This window comes from Oryx dammah, unplaced genomic scaffold (assembly GCF_014754425.2).
Source record: "Oryx dammah isolate SB20612 unplaced genomic scaffold, SCBI_Odam_1.1 HiC_scaffold_25, whole genome shotgun sequence".
Lineage (NCBI taxonomy): Eukaryota > Metazoa > Chordata > Mammalia > Artiodactyla > Bovidae > Oryx > Oryx dammah.
In genome coordinates, this window is record NW_024070209.1 from 1,336,273 (window position 1) to 1,356,000 (window position 19,728).

At 44.8% G+C, this 19,728-nt stretch overlaps 1 protein-coding gene across 1 annotated transcript in view; it reads right to left on the reverse strand.

Moving 5' to 3' along the window:
* ACOXL (acyl-CoA oxidase like) overlaps positions 1-19,728 on the reverse strand; it is a 253,991-nt gene that overhangs the window by 65,861 nt on the left and 168,402 nt on the right. The window lies entirely within an intron of this gene.

Here is a 19,728-nt window from a genome sequence, read left to right on the forward strand (position 1 = left end):
AATAGGTAACTAATGAGAACCTACAGCACAGAGAACTCTATTCAGTGCTCTGTGGTGACCTAAACGGGAAGGAAATCCAAAAAAGAGGGGACATATGTATACACATAGCTGATCCTCTTTGCTGTGCTGCAGAAACTAACACAATATTGCAAAGCAACTGCATTCCAACAAATTTAAAAAAAAAATAAAGCAGAAAAGAATTAGCAAAGCTACCTGTGATTCTTGGGCGATGTAAAAATCCTAAATTGCCACTCTGTCTCTTCAGTTCAGTTCAGTTCAGTTCAGTTGCTCAGTCGTGTCCGACTCTCTGTGACCCCATGAATCGCAGCATGCCAGGCCTCCCTGTCCATCACCATCTCCCGGAGTTCACTCAGACTCACATCTATCAAGTCTGTGATGCCATCCAGCCATCTCATCCTCTGTCGTCCCCTTCTCCTCCTGCCCCCAATCCCTCCCAGCATCACAGTCTTTTCCAATGAGTCAACTCTTTGCATGAGTTGGCCAGAGTACTGGAGTTTCAGCTTTAGCATCATTCCTTCCAAAGAAATCCCAGGGCTGATCTCCTTCAGAATGGACTGGTTGGATCTCCTTGCAGTCCAAGGGACTCTCAAGAGTTTTCTCCAACACCACCAGTCCAAAAGTATCAATTCTTCAGCACCCAGCCTTCTTCACAGTCCAACTCTCACATCCATACATGACCACAGGAAAAACCATAGCCTTGACTAGACGGACCTTTGTTGGCAAAGTAATGTCTCTGCTTTTGAATATGCTATCTAGGTTGGTCATAACTTTTCTTCCAAGGAGTAAGCGTCTTTTAATTTCATGGCTGCAGTCACCATCTGCAGTGATTTTGGAGCCCCCTAAAATAAAGTCTGACACTGTTTCCACTGTTTCCCCATCTATTTCCCATGAACTGATGGGACCGGATGCCATGATCTTCGTTTTCTGAATGCTGAGCTTTAAGCCAACTTTTTCACTCTCCACTTTCACTTTCATCAAGAGGCTTTTGAGTTCCTCTTCACTTTCTGCCATAAGGGTGGTGTCATCTGCATATCTGAGGTTATTGATATTTCTCCCGGCAATCTTGATTCCAGCTTCTGCTTCTTCCAGCCCAGCATTTCTCATGACGTACTCTGCATATAAGTTAAATAAGCAGGGTGACAATACACAGCCTTGACGTACTCCTTTTCCTATTTGGAACCAGTCTGTTGTTCCATGTCCAGTTCTAACTGTTGCTTCCTGACCTGCATACAGATTTCTCAAGAGGCAGGTCAGGTGGTCTGGTATTCCCATCTCTTGAAGAATTTTCCACAGTTTATTGTGATCCACACAGTCAAAGGCTTTGCATAGTCAATAAAGCAGAAATAGATGTTTTTCTGGAACTCTCTTGCTTTTTCCATGATCCAGCGGATGCTGGCCATTTGATCTCTGGTTCCTCTGCCTTTTCTAAAACCAGCTTGACCATCAGGAAGTTCACGGTTCACATATTGCTGAAGCCTGGCTTGGAGAATTTTGAGCATTACTCTGCTAGCATGTGAGATGAGTGCAATTGTGCAGTAGTTTGAGCATTCTTTGGCATTGCAGTGCCACTCTGTCTCTTAATGTCCTTAAATACTCTGTATCCTGAATATACACTGTTTCCAGCCCGTTTCTTCTTCTTTTTTTCTCTTCTCACTTCCTGAAATCCTTGTTTAAAGGGCAGCAGCCTGCTGCTCCTTTCCAAAGTTCTGAGGTGTTTCTGCACGCACCCTGGGAGAACCAGCTGCGCATAAGAAAGTGGATCAGCCCCAGGCCAGAAGCAGAGGGAGCAGAGCTGCCCGTGTTTGGCCTTGGGCCCGTCACCTTCTCAAGGCCCCTGCGCTCTCCTTCTTCCAGCTCATCGTTCTCCCCCGTAGCTCTCAAGATCTTTCCCTCTCTCGAAATCTGCTTCCAGATCAGTCCAGCCATGTGAGTTACACCAGAGGCAGCTGTCACGCCGCCTCTCCTGGGAGTACGTGCACTTAGCGCTTCGGCTCTGCTAGGGAAGGACCAGCTTCAGCCTCTGTTGGAATCTTCAAGCCACATGGGCCAGGGAGAGCTACAGAGGGCCCTCCCTGGGGCAGCGCTGTATTCCAAATGCATGGCACCCATTCTCTTTGGGCTTTGTGTGTGCTTAGTCATGTCCCACTCTTTGCAACCCCATGGACTGTAGGCCGCCAGGCTCCTTCACCCATGGGATTTCCCAGGCAAGAATTCTGGAGCGGGTTGCCATTTCCTACTTCTGACCCAGAGATCGAACCTGCGTCCCCTGCACCTCATTCACCGGTAGGCAGATTCTTTACTGCTGAACCACTTGGGAAGCTTTTTCCTGGGGGACCCACGTCATTTATGAAAGTGGCCACCTGAGTGACAGAAGGGGGCAAGAAGGGGGCACTCTGGGTTCCTGATGCCCATGCAAAGCATCCCTGCTTCCTGCCCCAAGAGTCGTCCTCTGATGCTCCCCTCCGTCTCCTTGTTCCCCTCAGCATCAGTGCAGTCCGAGCAGGCCTTCTGCACACTGTAGTTTACAGAAGCAGGGGCCTATTCAACTCTCATTACTTTCATAAAGGTAATGATTGTGTGTGTGTGTGTGTGTGTGTGTGTGTGTGTGTGTGCACTAAGTCACTTCAGTCATGTCTGACTCGGTGCTGCCCTAGGGACTACAGCCCATTAGGCTCCTCTGTCCTTGGGAGTCTCCAGGCAAGAATACTGGAGTGGGTTGCCATGCCCTCCTCCAGGGGATCTTCCTGACCCAGGGATTGAACCCAGGTCTCTTAAGTCTCCTGCACTTCAACCGGGTTCTTTACTGCTAGCACCATCATGGTATTTATGCAGAAATAAATCAGTAGCATTTCCAGTCTGGAGAAGCTGGGCCTCCCCATCCCATCATAGATACAAGGTAAACCCCACACCCACCCCTCAGGCAAAGCACATGAGATCGCGTTCTGACTGAGTGTGATCAGGCCCGGAGAGTATTTCCCTGGCCAGGGAGTAGCTGAGTCAACTTTCATCATCATTGTTCTACCATTTGTGAAGTACCCGCCACCAGCCAGATATCTCACTGGGTGCCTGACCCAACTTCATTTATGATGTCACTTAATCCTTTTCTTCCTCTCAACAGCCCTGTGAGGTAGGCATTACTCTATTTTACAGATGAAGGGAGTGAGCCTGGAGGGCTATATTCTTGAATAATCCATCAAGTTCTGGTGCAGAAAAGATGAACATAGCATATACCACCTCGGACTTGGGAAGAAGCCATTATACATAAGCAGCACACCGGCTAAAGGCTTAAAATAACAATCTTGAAGAAACAAAGTACTTTTCCCTTGAGCACTGAGCTCTGGTCTCTTCCAGCAGGAGAAGGAGGAACAGGAGCTCGATAGTTCTGACACTTTTGAACTGTTCACACTCTGCCCTGGAAACCAGGCCAATTGGGGCTTTCAAATGACCAGACCAATGGTCCACTTGGAAGGCAGCAAACCAGCACAGAATCCCACTGACTCTCACAGAACAGGCACGGGAGTTCCACGAACATAAAGATGCCTCATGTTCCTGTGTTAGCTCCTCACACACATTATAATTGATTTGAGACCCAGATAATTGATATGAAATTGATGCTGAAACTCAGCTTTGAATGCCTCTTTTCATTTGAAAATTGTGTGACTATGATTCAGATCATTTGAGACTCTCCAGGGTCCTGGCTTAGAGAAGGCGATGGCATCCCACTCCAGTACTCTTGCCTGGAAAATTCCATGGACGGAAGAGCCTGGTAGGCTGCAGTCCATGGGGTCGCTAAGAGTCAGACACGACTGAGCAACCTCACTTTCACTTTTACTTTCATGCACTGGAGAAGGAAATGGCAACCCACTCCATGTTCTTGCCTGGAGAATCTCAGGGATGGGGGAGCCTCGTGGGCTGCCGTCTATGGGGTCACACAGAGTCGGACACGACTGAAGCGACTTAGCAGCAGCAGCAGCAGCAGCAGCAGGGTCCTGGCTGAGCCGAGGTGACAGGGCTCATGGCCCTCGAAGAGCTGGTGGACAACTAAAATGAAGCAGTGGAGAGAAAACCCAAAGGCTAACCACGTGCAAGGCGGCACCATGGCCGGCACATCACCACCAAGCTCCTGAAACCACCGGGGTGGAGCCATGATGCAGTCTCCTTAGAATAGCCTGAGAGGGGCAGAGCGGACCACCCCGGGCATCATGACACCTCACACTGTCCCCTCCCCAGAGCCAACACCCGTTGACCCCGCTTCTGCCCGGAGGAGGAGCGCCTCCCCAGGGCCCAGGACGGAGGGGCCTGGCTTCCTCCTTGGTGCTTCCAAGAGAATACGAAGTTTTCTAGCGAAATGACCCAGGCTGTACTACCTGCTCTGCACGCCTACCCCTGCCCGAGACATTTCCCCCCATCTTTCAGCCACAGGGCTCCCTCGTGCCCTGCTGGGATTCTGTTTCATTTTTCTAAGCCTCAAAATGGTCTCAGCTTTAACTGGGGAGCCAAAGAGACCCGCTCAGCCAGAGGACCGCACATGACCCACAGTTCTAGGCTCCTGATGTGTCTGTGGCTGAAGCCTGGCTGGGGAACGGACTGGGTTCCCACCCTGCCTGTCACATTGGGCATCTCTCCACCACAGGCCTGAAACTTTGGCCTCCAGTGTTCAGTTCAGTTCAGTCGCTCAGTCATGTCCGACTCTTTGCGACCCCATGAATCGCAGGCCTCCAGTGTATCTCAAGTCAAATCTAAAAATTTACCCTGGAGAGGCCCTATCACAACTTTATAGATAGCATGTGCCTGAGTATGGGGTGTGTGTGTGTTCTAGGCTGACCTGTGTCCCCTGAGGTTCCTACATTGACGTCCTAACACTCAGGACCTCTAATGTGACTGTGTCCCCTGAGGTTCCTACATTGACGTCCTAACACTCAGGACCTCTAATGTGACTGTGTTTGGTGATAAGACCTGTGAAAAAGTAATCAAGGTTAAATAAAGTCTTTGGGATGGGTCCTAATCAATGATGACGGGTGTCCTTATCAGAAGAGACATTAGGAATTTGTATCAACTGATGCTGAAGCTGAAGCTTCAATACTTTGGCCACCTGATGTGAAGAGCCAGCTCACTGGAAAAGACCCTGATACTGAGAAATACTGAAGGCAACAGGAGAAGGGAGTGGCAGAGGGTGAGATGCTTGGATGGCATCACTGACTCAATGGACATGAGTTTAAGCCAGCTCCAGGAGATGGTGGAGGACAGGGAAGCCTGGTGTGCTGCAGTCCATGGGGTTGCAAAGAGTTGGATATGACTTAACAACTGAACAACAACAATCCTGCTATTGTGTGAAAACTGTATGAATCTTAATTCTGTTGAACTGGTTCGTGGTGCTTTTCAGGTCTACTACCTTCTTCTACTTTTCTGTATATTCATTCTATTAATTTTTGAGAGTTTGATGTTGAAATGCCAACTAAAAAATCTTAATTTCTCTCCTTAAAAAATAACTGAAATATGTAAAGGAACAACATGTTCTGTATTTTCCAAGTCTCCTCTGAATGCATCATCATACTTTCATAATCTAATAAATAAAGAAAGAGAAAAAAAGCAGAGACCCTGGGACACAGACACAGAGGGAAGAGCATGTGAGGACATGGGGAGGAGAAGACCGTCACAAACAGGGCTCCCCAGGTGGCTCAGCTGGTAAAGAATCCGCCTGCAGTGCAGGAGACCTGGGTTCAATCCTTGGGTTGGGAAGATCCCTGGAGAAAGGAATGGCAACCCACTTCAGTGTTCTTGCTTGGGAAATCCCATGGACAGAGGAGCCTGGCGGGCCACAGTCCATGGGGTCGCAAAGAGTCGGACACGACTGAGCAATGAAACCATCACCACAGGCCAAGCAGAGAGGCCTTGGGAGAAACCAATGCTGCCGACACCTGGATTAGGACGTCTGCCTCCAGAATTGTGAGACAGTACATTTCTGTTGCTTAAGCTTTGTTATGGCAGCCTGAGCAGTGTCTGTGTGTGCGCACGACGTGTGTGTCTGCCTGTATGTGTGCAGTATTCTCCCGAATCCTGCTTGTTCTCCACCAGAGGGAAATCGACAGGAACTGTTGCTCCGATGTGAACAGATGCCCTGGAGTCTCAGGAAATTATTCTCTCCACCATCCTCTCAAGGCACTCCCTGACACTTGGGTTTTCATTATAAAATGAAATGGTTGTTTCCATCATTTTTCTTCTCTTCCACCTTGGACTCTTGTAAGCAAGGGCCTTGGCTTATACATTTCAGGTTGGGGACCGGGGAGATGAGAAAAACAAGGGGGAGTGATGGAAGAACTTTCCATCACTTTTTGGGGGTTTAATGCCCCCAAGAAGTGACTAATATTTTCCATTAGCTTACTTCACTGTGAATAAAGAGAGAAATGTGGACTAGACAGAAGGAACCATAAACGAGGTGTTCCCCAAGCCAACAGCTTCCTCAGGGGAGACATGGGCCAGGATCTGGGAGGAAAGAGCAGCCTGGGTAGACACGTTACTCTAGCCTTGCCTTCTGGGTTACATCGGCCTCCGAGCAAGTAATTGTGAAAGTCATTAAGGTTGTGTCCCATTTCAGTGAGGGCCCCACAAAACATATTTTATGGTTTCAACTTTGTACACTGAAAAGTTTAATATGTTCCTGCTGCTTTTCACATCTGTGATTTTTTTTTTTGTATATGATTATGTTGAATAAGTATATCAGAACAAAATTAGAAACAGGCTTTCTTCCCCCCACCCAACCCTTTAAACCCACAGAGGGTACATTTTGTTCATTTTTAGAAGAAGAAGATAAAAATCAGTCTTATCTTTTTGGCTAAAGGAGGGTCAGTGGAAAATAGACAGACCATCCAGGAGGGACTTCTTGTGTCAATTTTACACCAACATATCTCTTGGAAAAGACCCTGATGCTGGGAAAGATTGAGGACAAGAGGAGAAGGGGGCGACAGAGGATGAGATGGTAGGATGGCATCATTGATTCAATAGACATGAGCTTGACCAAACTCTGGGAGACAGTGAAGGACAGGGAAGCCTGGTGTGTCGCAGTCCATGGGGTTGCAAAGAGTCAGGCGTGACGGGGTGGCTGAACAACAACAACACATCCGTGCCACCTGGCATGGAAGAGACCCGTGTGTGGGGGTGACTGGTGTGTGTGTCACTGTTCTCTTGCCTGTGACAGCTGTGATCAGGGTGGCATCTCCCGACAGCCCAGCAGACACTGGATGCGCTGATGCCGGTAGTGACAAGTCATCCTGCCCTGCCCTGCGTGCTTTGGAATGACCCTGGGCTTATGAACTGCGAGGGAATTCATCTGTGGGTCCCATCACCAAACGCTTGCTCAGGGTTTGTACTGCAGGCACTGTGCCACACACTGCAAGCCACAGACACAGTCCTCAGAAGACAGACAGGCACCGGTCAAGCAGACAAATAAAACAGGTGATCAAGCAATCTGTGGCTGGATAAATGGTAAAGAAGATGTGGTATTACACATGTACACAATGGACTATTACTCAGCCATAAAAAGGAGCGAAACTGGCTCATCTGTAGAGATGCGGCTGGACCTAGAGTCTGTCAGGCACAGTGAAGTAAATCAGAAAAACACATAGCATATATTAACACATATATGCGGAATCTAGAAAAATTTCACACATGAACCTACGTGCAGGACAGGGACAGAAATGCGGACGCAGGGAACAGATGTGTGGACGAATTGGGAGATCAGCACTGACAGACATACACGACCGTGTGTAACATAGCTGGTGGGGAAGTGCTGCACAGCTCAGGGGGCTCCGTTCCGCGCTCGGGGGTGAACTGGCAGGGTGGGGTGGAAGGGATGCACACACCCAGTGGATCCACTCCACTGCACAGCAGAAACTAACACCACACTGGAAAGCAATTATTTGCTGTTGTTCAGTCACTCTGTCACATCCGGCTCTTTGCAACCCCATGGACTGCAGCACGCCAGGCTTCTTTGTTCTTCACCATCTCCTGGAGTTTGCTCAAACTCAGGTCCATTGAGTCAGTGATGCAATTATACTCCAGTAATTAAAAAAAAAAAAAATCTTCTGAGGTAAGCGCCAGAAAGGAAAAGATCTGGATTCCATGAAGAAAGAATAAACAAGAAAGACCTCTTCTAACCGAGATGCCAGAGAAAATTTTCAGGGCTTGTTTAACTTGGAGCCATAAAGAGGTCAGCCAAGCCGGAAATGGAGACAGCTTACTCCAGGTGAAAGAAGAGCATGTGCAAACACCCTATGGCCAGGAAGGAGCTCGGAATGTTCAGGACTGGACAGAAGGCTGGACTGGAGGTGGTGTGCGGGGAGGACAGTGCCCCAGAGATAAGGTTGGAGACATGTCAAGTGACTCAGTACCTCAGGAGGCATCTTGGACATTCGTTTAACTGAATATGTTAAGTTAGATGCAATGTAAAATCATAAGATCATTTTATTCTCTGGGATAAGATGACATGATTTTTAAAAGACAGCTCTGTCTGCCAAGTGATCACGGCCCACTGGAGGCAAGAGAGAAAGGGTTGGACTAGTTGGTCAAGATGGGAGACCTGGGTGGCCTGGCGTTAGAGGGAGATGGGCTTGGATGAGCTGTGTGTGTGTGTCTGTGAGAAAGAGAAAGCCCGGGCCACGTGAATGGGAGGTGTACGGTGTGGTGTTTACCAAGCTGAGCATCCTGGCAGGGAGTATGTTTACAGGAAAAGATCAAATGTTCACATCTATAAATGTTAGATGTGAGAATCAGTGAGACATCCAAGGGACCTGGTCAAAATGAAGGTTAGATACAAGACTCTGCAGTTGCAAGTAGATGTCTGGGATGGAGATACAGCATCCTCATTACATAACTCTTCAAAACCAATGGAAGGAACAGAATTATCAAGAGTCTAACTACACAGGGGCTTCCCAGGTGGCGCTAGTGGTAAAGGACCCTCCTGCCAATGCAGGAGATGAAAGAGATACAGGTTTGATCCTTGAGTTGGGAAGATGCCCTGGAGGAGGAAATGGCAATCCACTCCAGTATTCTTGCCTGGAGAATCCCATGAACAGAGGAGCCTGGTGGGTTGCAGTCCACAGGGTTGCAAAGAGTTGAACACCACTGAAGAGACTTAGCATGCACACACTAACTACACAGAGAAGAGAGGACTCAGGCTCATGTTATGGAAAATGCTAACATTCTGAGGTCAGGTAGAAGAAAACTAGCAGAGCAGACTAAGAAAACAAAGAAGCAGAAAGGAAGTTGAGAGCATGGTGTCCTGACAGCTTGGGAGAACGCTGTGTTTGGCAGAGAGGGGTGGACCGGGGCAAAGGCTGCTGGGAGCTCAGGCAGGTGGGGACCCAGAAAGATCCTCTGGACAGCGTCTCAGGGAGTCAATGGCGACTGGCCCAACACAGTTCAATAAATATGCAGGCATGACTCAGAAGGAGAGCCAAATTTGCTTGGGACATCTGTCCCTGGCAATACAGCAGATGAGACAGTCTTTAACTAAAAATTAAATCACCAGTAGAACCACTGAAAATATGCTTGATAAAATATTTTTTAAAAATCACTTTGATGCATATCAAACTGATAAAGAGATATACTTAGAAGCTGAACTCAATAAGAAAGCATGACACCTAAACAGGTAGCAGGTGATGAGACCAAGTGAGAAGTCATATATAAAGAAATCTGTGTAATAGCTAGGATATGGAAGCAACATAGATACCCATCCACAGATGAATGGATAAAGAAGTTGTGGTACATATATACAATGGAACATTACTCAGCCATAAAAAGGAATGCATTTGAGTCAGTTCTAATAAAGTGCATAAACGTAGAGTCTATTATACAGAGTGAAGTAAGTCAGAGAGAGAAAAAGAACTGTCGCACATTAATGCATATATGTGAAATCTAGGAGGATGGTACTGATGAACCTGTCTGCAGAGTAGCCGTGGAGACGCAGACATGGACTGTGGGCACAGTCGGGGAAGGAGAGGGGGACGGGTGGGGAGAGGAGCATGGAAGCATACACACCACCATATGTAAAACAGAGCCAGTGGGAATGTGTTGTGTAACGCAGGGAGCTCCAACCTGAGGCTCCGTGACCACCTGCGGGGGGGCTGGGGTGGGAAGGGACATATGTGTGCCTATTGCTGATTCATGTAACCAGCACAATATTGCAAAGCAATTATCCTCCAATTAAAAAAAATTTTTTTAAAGAAAATAAAGGTCAAAAAATAAAGACACCTGTATAAACACAGTCCTCTGGGAAAACAATGTCTACCAGGGATTAAGTGAGAAAACACCACTCCTCACTCAAGAAGATAAGGAGGAAATTTGCTAGTCTCAGGTGTGGCTGTGGGTGGAGAGAGAGAAACATCTCTGGTTAGAATTCTGACCCTGGCCTGCATTCATATGACACTAGGACCAGAATCCATACTCTCTATGAGGCCCTCAAAACTACAAACACAAAGACAAAGACAAAGCTACAAACCAGTTCAAGGGCTGTGGTCTCCAGTCCTCTGGCAGAGATAAATGCAGCCCCTTTCTGCCTGGACAGAACTTACGGAGATAAAGCTCCAAAATTCTAGCATGAGCAAAATGCAAGAGGAAGAAAAGGACAATCAGGAGAGACAGATAACAATAAACAGAATCAAAATGTCAGAGGGAGCAGATATTAGCTATTACACCAAGAAGGATAATATAAGAACACAAAGAGACAGTACTGAAAGTGACAGCAGCCTAGGACTTCCCTGGTGGGCTAGTGGCTGAGACTCTGTGCTCCCAACGCAGGGGGACCAGGTTCCATCCCTGGTCAGGACACTCGATCCCACATGTCACAACTAAGACCTGGCACAGCCCAATAAAGAAACAAACAAATAAAAAATAAATATTCAGAAAAAGCACAGGGGCCTAAAATTGTCCAAAATTGTCAAGAGACACAAATCTACATATTCAGCATACACAAATGACCCCAAATAAGGAAAATAAGGTAACAAATTCATACTTAGATACATTACAGTGAAATCATAGATCATCAAAAGATAAAAACCTTTAAAGAAGCAAAGAGAAAAAAAGAGACAGCCATGAAAAATTATAATTAGACACACAACCGATTCCTCAGCAACAAGAGAATCCAGAATAACAGTAAAAACGTCAAATGCTGCGAGAAAAGAACTGTCCACCCATGAATTTTATCCTTAACAGTGCTTAACCTTTCAAGGCTGAGAATGAAAAAAAGACACATTTAGACAGAGAAAATTCAGTTTACTGTCAAAAACCCACAGTATTCTGAAGAAAGTACTCCATGAACAAGGAAATTGACAAAAGAAACACAAGAAGGAATTGTGAGCAAAGAAATTGGTTTAAAAAAAAAAGTGGTAGTTCTAGAGAAATCCTGATTCCATATAATAATAAATATGATAGCTAATGCCTGGGATTAAAAAACATACTACTAAAGAAATGGACGAGGATGCTATAGAACATGGGAGCTGACGATTAGTGAAAGCAATTGCAGTTCTCATATTGTTGGGAGAATGGAAAAATAATGATTAATTTTAGACTTTGTATGTTTAAGCACATACTCCAGCTGCCTCAGTGACCACAAAGTGAATACAATAGGGACTTCCCTGGCAGTCCACTGGTTAAGCCTCCAGGCTGCCAGTGCAAGGGGGCAGGTTCAGTCCCCGTTTCCCTGACCAGGGATGGTACGGCCCCCAAAAAAGAACACAGTAGAATGGAAACGGGAAGAGAGAAGAATGGAAAGGTGGGGACGGGGGTTGGGGAATGACAATAAATCTGAAAGAAAGTAAGAAACCCAAACAGAGGCAAGACACAGCAAAATAGAAAGCAAAGAGCAAGATAGAAGAAATGAACTCAGCTATACCAGCAATGAAAACAAACATTAGACTAAACAGATAAAAATGAGGTCGTCAGAGTAAACAAAATCTAAAAGCCAGATAAGTGTTGTTTATAAGAAACATAAAGGCAACACACTAACACAAAAAGGCTGAGTAAAGTCATGTTACACCTGCTGCTGCTGCTGCTGCTACGTCGCCTCAGTTCATTTCAGTTCAGTTGCTCAGTCGTGTCCGACTCTGCAACCCCATGAATCGCAGCACGCCAGGCCTCCCTGTCCATCACCAACTCCTGGAGTTCACTCAGACTCACGTCCATCAAGTCAGTGATGTCATCCAGCCAGCTCATCCTCTGTCGTCCCCTTCTCCTCCTGCCCCCAATCCCTCCCAGCATCACAGTCTTTTCCAATGAGTCAACTCTTCACATGAGGTGGCCAAAGTACTGGAGCTTCAGCTTTAGCATCATTCCTTCCAAAGAAATCCCAGGGCTGATCTCCTTCAGAAAGGACTGGTTGGATCTCCTTGCAGTCCAAGGGTCTCTCAAGAGTCTTCTCCAACACCACAGTTCAAAAGCATCAATTCTTTGGCACCCAGCCTTCTTCACAGTCCAACTCTCACATCCATACATGACCACAGGAAAAACCATAGCCTTGACTAGGCGGACCTTAGTCGACAAAGTAATGTCTCTGCTTTTGAACATGCTATCTAGGTTGGTCATAACTTTTCTTCCAAGGAGTAAGCGTCTTTTAATTTCATGGCTGCAGTCACCATCTGCAGTGATTTTGGAGCCCCCTAAAATAAAGTCTGACACTGTTTCCACTGTTTCCCCATCTATTTCCCATGAAGTGATGGGACCGGATGCCATGATCTTCATTTTCTGAATGCTGAGCTTTAAGCCAACTTTTACCACTCTCCTCTTTCACTTTCATCAAGAGGCTTTTGAGTTCCTCTTCACTTTCTGCCATAAGGGTAGTGTCATCTGCATATCTGAGGTTATTGATATTTCTCCCGGAAATCTTGATTCCAGCTTGTGCTTCTTCCAGTCCAGCGTTTCTCATGATGTACTCTGCATGTAAGTTAAATAAGCAGGGTGACAATATACAGCTTTGACGTACTCCTTTTCCTATTTGGAACCAGTCTGTTGTTCCATGTCCAGTTCTAACTGTTGCTTCCTGACCTGCATACAGATTTCTCAAGAGGCAGGTCAGGTGGTCTGGTATTCCCATCTCTTGAAGAATTTTCCACAGTTTATTGTGATCCACACAGTCAAAGGCTTTGCATAGTCAATAAAGCAGAAATAGATGTTTTTCTGGAACTCTCTTGCTTTTTCCATAATCCAGCGGATGTTGGCAATTTGGTCTCTGGTTTCTCTGCCTTTTCTAAAACCAGCTTGAACATCTGGAAGTTCACGGTTCATGTACTGCTGAAGCCTGGCTTGGAGAATTTTGAGCATTACTTTACTAGCATGTGAGATGAGTGCAATTGTGCGGTAGTTTGAGCATTCTTTGGCATTGCCTTTCTTTGGGATTGGAATGAAAACTGACCTTTTCCAGTCCTGTGGCCACTGCTGTTTTCCAAATTTGCTGGCATATTGAGTGCAGCACTTTCACAGCATCATCTTTCAGGATTTGAAACAGCTCAATTGGAACTCCATCACCTCCACTAGCTTTGTTCTTAGTGATGCTTGGCAAGGCCCACTTGACTTCACATTCCAGGATGTCTGGCTGTAGATTAGTGATCACACCATCATGATTATCTTGGTCATGAAGATCTTTTTTGTACAGTTCTTCTGTGTATTCTTGCCACCTCTTCTTAATATCTTCTGCTTCTGTTAGGTCCAGACCATTTCTGTCCTTTATCGAGCCCATCTTTGCATGAAATGTTCCCTTTGTATCTCTAATTTTCTTGAAGAGATCTCTAGTCTTTCCCATTCTGTTCTTTTCCTCTATTTCTTTGCATTGATCACTGAAGAAGGCTTTCTTATCTCTTCTTGCTATTCTCTGGAACTCTGCATTCAGATGCTTATATCTTTCCTTTTCTCCTTTGCTTTTTGCCTCTCTTCTTTTCACAGCTATTTGTAAGGCCTCCCCAGACAGCCATTTTGTTTTTTGCATTTCTTCTCCATGGGGATGGTCTTGATCCCTGTCTCCTGTGCAATGTCACGAACCTCATTCCATAGTTCATCAGGCACTCTATCTATCAGATCTAGGCCCTTAAACCTATTTCTCACTTCCACTGTATAATCATAAGGGATTTGATTTAGGTCATACCTGAATGGTCTAGCAGTTTTCCCTACTTTCTTCAATTTAAGTCTGAATTTGCTAATAAGGAGTTCATGATCTGAGCCACAGTCAGCTCCTGGTCTTGTTTATGTTGACTGTATAGAGCTTCTCCATCTTTGGCTGCAAAGAATATAATCAATCTGATTTCGGTGTTGACCATCTGGTGATGTCCATGTGTAGAGTCTTCTCTTGTGTTGTTGGAAGAGGGTGTTTGCTATGACCAGTGCATTTTCTTGGCAAAACCCTATTAGTCTTTGCCCTGCTTCATTCCGCATTCCGAGGCCAAATTTGCCTGTTACTCCATGTGTTTCTTGACTTCCTACTTTTGCATTCCAGTCCCCTATAATGAAAAGGACATCTCTTTTGGGGGTTAGTTCTAGAAGGTCTTGTAGGTCTTCATAGAAGAGTTCAACTTCAGCTTCTTCAGTGTTACTGGTTGGGGCATAGACTTGGATAACTGTGATATTGAATGGTTTGCCTTGGAGATGAACAGAGATCATTCTATCGTTTTTGAGATTGTATCCAAGTACTGCATTTCAGACTCTTTTGTTGACCATGATGGCTACTCCATTTCTTCTGAGGGATTCCTGCCTGCAGTAGTAGAGATAATGGTCATCTGAGTTAAATTCACCCATTCCAGTCCATTTTAGTTTGCTGATTCCTAGAATGTCAACGTTCACTCTTGCCATCTCTTGCTTGACCACTTCCAATATGCCTTGATTCATGGACCTGACATTCCAGGTTCCTATGCAATATTGCTCTTTACAGCATCAGACCTTGCTTCTACCACCAGTCACATCCACAGCTGGGTATTGTTTTTGCTTTGGCTTCATCCCTTCATTCTTTCTGGAGTTATTTCTCCACTGCTGTCCAGTAGCATATTGGGTACCTACTGACCTGGGGAGTTCCTCTTTCAGTATCCTATCATTTTGCCTTTTCATACTGTTCATGGGGTTCTCAAGGCAAGGATACTGAAGTGGTTTGCCATTCCCTTCTCCAGTGGACCACACTCTGTCAGACCTTTCCACCATGACCCGCCCGTCTTGGGTTGCCCCACGGGCATGGCTTGGTTTCATTGAGTTAGACAAGGCTGTGGTCCTAATGTGATTAGATTGACTAGTTTTCTGTGAGTATGGTTTCAGTGTGTCTGCCCTCTGATGCCCTCTTGCAACACCTACCATCTTACTTGTGTTTCTCTTACCTGGGGCGTGGGGTATCTCTTCACGGCTGCTCCAGCAAAGCACAGCCACTGCTCCTTACCTTGGACGAGGGGTATCTCATTACCGCCACCCTTCCTGACCTTCAACATCGTGTCCAGTTCTGTGCAACCCCATAGATGGCAGCCCACCAGGCTCAGTCGTCCCTGGGATTCTCCAGGCAAGAACACTGGAGTGGGTTGCCATTTCCTTCTCCAATGCAGGAAAGTGAAAAGTGAAAGTGAAGTCAGTCGCTCAGTTGTGTCCGATTCTTTGCAACCCCATGGACTGCAGCCAACCAGGCTGCTCCATCCATGGGACTTTACAGGCAAGAGTACTGGAGTGGGTCGCCAGTGCCTTCTCCAATGTTATACATAAAGACCAACCAAACAGAAGCTGTTACCCTCAAAACTGGGCAAAACACACTTTAAGGCATTAGTAAAGCTAAAGAGAGTTGCTGCAAGAAACTGATGATTAAATTCACTAGGAAAATAGGACAATTCTAAATCTGTAAACATCTAATAGCACAATTTCACAACTTCAAAAGAATGAGACCAAAACTGGTACAAACACAAGGAGACACCAACAAACCCACCATCAACAGTGGAAGATTTTAGTCCACTCAGACAGATCAAAACCTCAGGAAGAATAGGGAATACTGGAATAATGCCACTAATCAGCTTGATTGATTGGTCACATTTAAAACCCTCTAGCTCACTAAGGCAGAGAAGGCAATGGCGACCCACTCCAGTACTCTTGCCTGGAAAATCCCATGGATGGAGAAGCCTGGTAGGCTGCAGTTCATGGGGTCGCTGAGTAGGACATGACTGAGCAACTTCCCTTTCACTTTTCACTTTCATGCACTGGAGAAGGAAATGGCAACTCATTCCAGTGTTCTTGCCTGGAGGATCCCAGGTATGGGGGAGCCTGGTGGGCTGCCGTCTAGGGGGTCATGCAGAGTCGGACATGACTGAAGTGACTCAGTAGCAGCAGCAGCTCATTAAGGAATACATCTTCCTTTGAAGATCACATGGAAACTGGCCATATTCTAGGTCACAAAGTAGCTCATACTAAATTTGGATACCTATGGCTGATTCATGCTGAGGTTTGACAGAAAACAACAAAATTCTTTAAAACAATTATCCTTCAATAAAAAAATAAATTAAAAAAATAATCTGTATCACACTGGCCATTTTCTATGACTACAATGGAATTAAGGGAAAAAGCAACATAATAATTATTATAATGACAACAAAATAAGAATCAAAGAGTCACTAAAAAGAAGACAATATGTACAGTGGTTGTACTTTGCAGCCAAACTGTCTCAGTTTAAATCTTGGTTCTGCCAACTCAGGAGCTCTGTGATCTTGGACAAATTGCTTAAACTCTCTAAGTGTTCTCATTTTTCACTTACGTCATATTGGAGCCATAATGGTCCTACTTTGTGAAGATGTTGGGAGGATTACCTAAGTTAATATACGTAAAATGTGAAGATTGGTGGCTGGCAGATAGTAAGAATTCAACAAAGTTTGGCTGTTAATATCTTTAAATGCTAGACATTAGGAAATTAAAAAAAAAAAAAACCCACTCCGCCAATTCATGGGCCAAATAAATCATTATGGACATTAAAACTTAAATGTTTATAATAGAATTGGAGAGAAGGCAAAAATTAATGAGATATCATGCAAGTTAATGTAACAAAAGAAGCTGCTGTTGCTAAGTCGCTTCAGTCGTGTCCGACTCTGTGCGACCCCGTAGACGGCAGCCCACCAGGCTCCCCCGTCCCTGGGATTCTCCAGGCAAGAACACTGGAGTGGGTTGCCATTTCCTTCTCCAATGCATGAAAGGGAAAAGAAGAGCAGAAAGCAAATAAACCCAAAGGGAGTAGAAGGAAATAAACAACGAAGATAAAAATCAATGACATGGACATCTCAGATACAATCGGGAGATCAAACAGAACCAAAACTTTATTCCTTGAAGGAAAAAGAAAACAGATCAAGAGATAAAGGAACGGGGAAAACAAACAATATCAGGGAGGCAAAGGCAGCGTAATTACCGATACGACAGGGATGAAAGGTAAGAGGGGCGTACGCACTTTATACCAATAAACTTTAAAAAGAAGAAATGGACAAACTAATAAGCAAACACAAATTACCAAAACAGACTCAAGAAGAAACAGAAAACCTGAATGGCTACAACTACTCCAAGAAGGAGAATTAATCATTGTAAGCGTCTAAGAAAAGAACTATGAGGCCTGTACGACTTTCCAGGTGTTTGTAGGAAGTATTCAAGGAACAGATCATTCCGTTTCATGCAAACTCTTTAAAAGAGCAGAAAAGAAGAATGCCTCCCCCCCAGCCCGAATCCATTTAATGGGGTTATTATCATTGTGATGCCCAAATTAGCCAAGGGCAGAACTAGGAAAGGACAACACAAGACAATCTCATGACCGCAGATGAAAACATCCTCAACGAGCACTGGCAGACAGAGCCAACAGTGAATTAAAGACACACACAATCTCGACTCAGCTGTATTCATTCCCAAGCCCAAGATATGTTAGACATTTGAAAATGCATTGATGTAAATGCACCACAAAAACGAATTAAAGCAGGAAAATGTGTGATTATCTCACAAAAATAAAGAAATATCAATAATTCCATAAAATTTAGATCCATTCATTCATAATTTTATTTTTATTTTTTAATTTAAATTCATTTATTTTAATGGAGGCTAATTACTTTACAGTATTGTATTGGTTTTGCCATACCTTTAAAATCAAACAAAAAAACTAGCACACACACAAACACACAAAAGCCTCTACATAAACTAAGGGTAAAACATACTTGCCTTAACATGATAAATATCCACACCAAACACCAACACCAGAATATCCACACCAAATAAAATCCTTAATGGTGAAAAAGTAAGCATGTCCCCATTAAAGCCAAGAATAAAATATAAGTGCCCATTATCAACCTCTTCTTTAACCACTGCATGGGAAGTCCTGGCCACTTCAATGATATGACAAAGGCATAAATGTAAATAATTGAAAATGAACAAACAAGCTATTCATGTTTCATAGGGAATATGATTAGGTTCATGGGGAAACACAAAAGAACTAAAAACAGCTTATTAGAATTGTCATGACAGTTTAACAAGGTTGCTGGATATAAGATCAATACACAAAATTCAACTCCATTTCTATATATCAGGCTGAAAGGATTATTGAGAAAGTATTTAAAACCTATCACACATATCACAACAGATATCTACTCAGCTACTATTTGACAACTGTCTCACCACCTATACAACTGGGACATCAGCAGGCATGTTCACACAATGTGACTCCATTCCCTAGCCAAAAATGTTTGGGTTGGGAAGGACACCAACTCCAACTGGGCCAGGGATTCAGCACGAGCTCTACAGGACCCCATCTCGGACAGTAGCTGGAAAGGAGATACTATAAGTTCCACAGCCAAAGGGCAGCCACATACGCAGAGGAGAAAGAAGAATGGGCAGACACCAGGAGGCAAAGGCTAAGACTGCGCCCCAAAGGAGGAGAAACCAACAGCAGGGCTGCCGGTACTCTAGGCTCCTTCCCAGTTCCCGGTCCTCACGAGACCTCTCGGACCTCACGAGATGTGACTTCCAGAACACATCTCTCTCTCTCTTAAGATACAGTCTCCCTTCTTGCTTGAGCAAATTTGTAATGGGTCTCTCTTATTTGCATCCAAAGAATCTTAACTAATTCTTAACAAATTTAGAAGTCAGTCTTGCAAAGCTTCTTTTCCTTTTCTTATTTCCTTGATGTAATGAACTGAATCCTTCTGGAGAGCTGTGAACCATCTCAAGGGAGGGTAAAATGAAAATATGGTAGATTCAAAATTTGGCAAATTGTTCCAGGATGGATTCCAACTCTATCAATTATTCTCTCATATGTCTGGATGTTCTCCATCACATATAAAATTTATAATTGCCTTCTTTACGCCCTTAAGAAGTTTGGACTGAGATCTTCAAAGGAACGTTGCCAATAAAGTGGATTGTCCTTGGGTCATTTTAATAATCTCTCTTTTCTGTATCAGTGATGGGGGTCAGTTTTACTGCCTGCTACTCTCCCAACTCATTTTCCTGACAAGATAAGACCTACTAACATAAGACACTCACAAATATGACATGTGAATCTTCTCACTAGGAGATTTTTTTTTTTTCCAGGGACCAGAGGTTAACAACACAACACAGAGACTTGTTTACAAACTGTGGATTATGTTAAATGAGGGCTAAGTGTAGAGCAGTGATCCACATAGGGCCCAGGGGCCAGAGACACAGTTGTCTCCCCCAGAAAAAAGCAAGGTCCAGAATTAAGGACAAAAG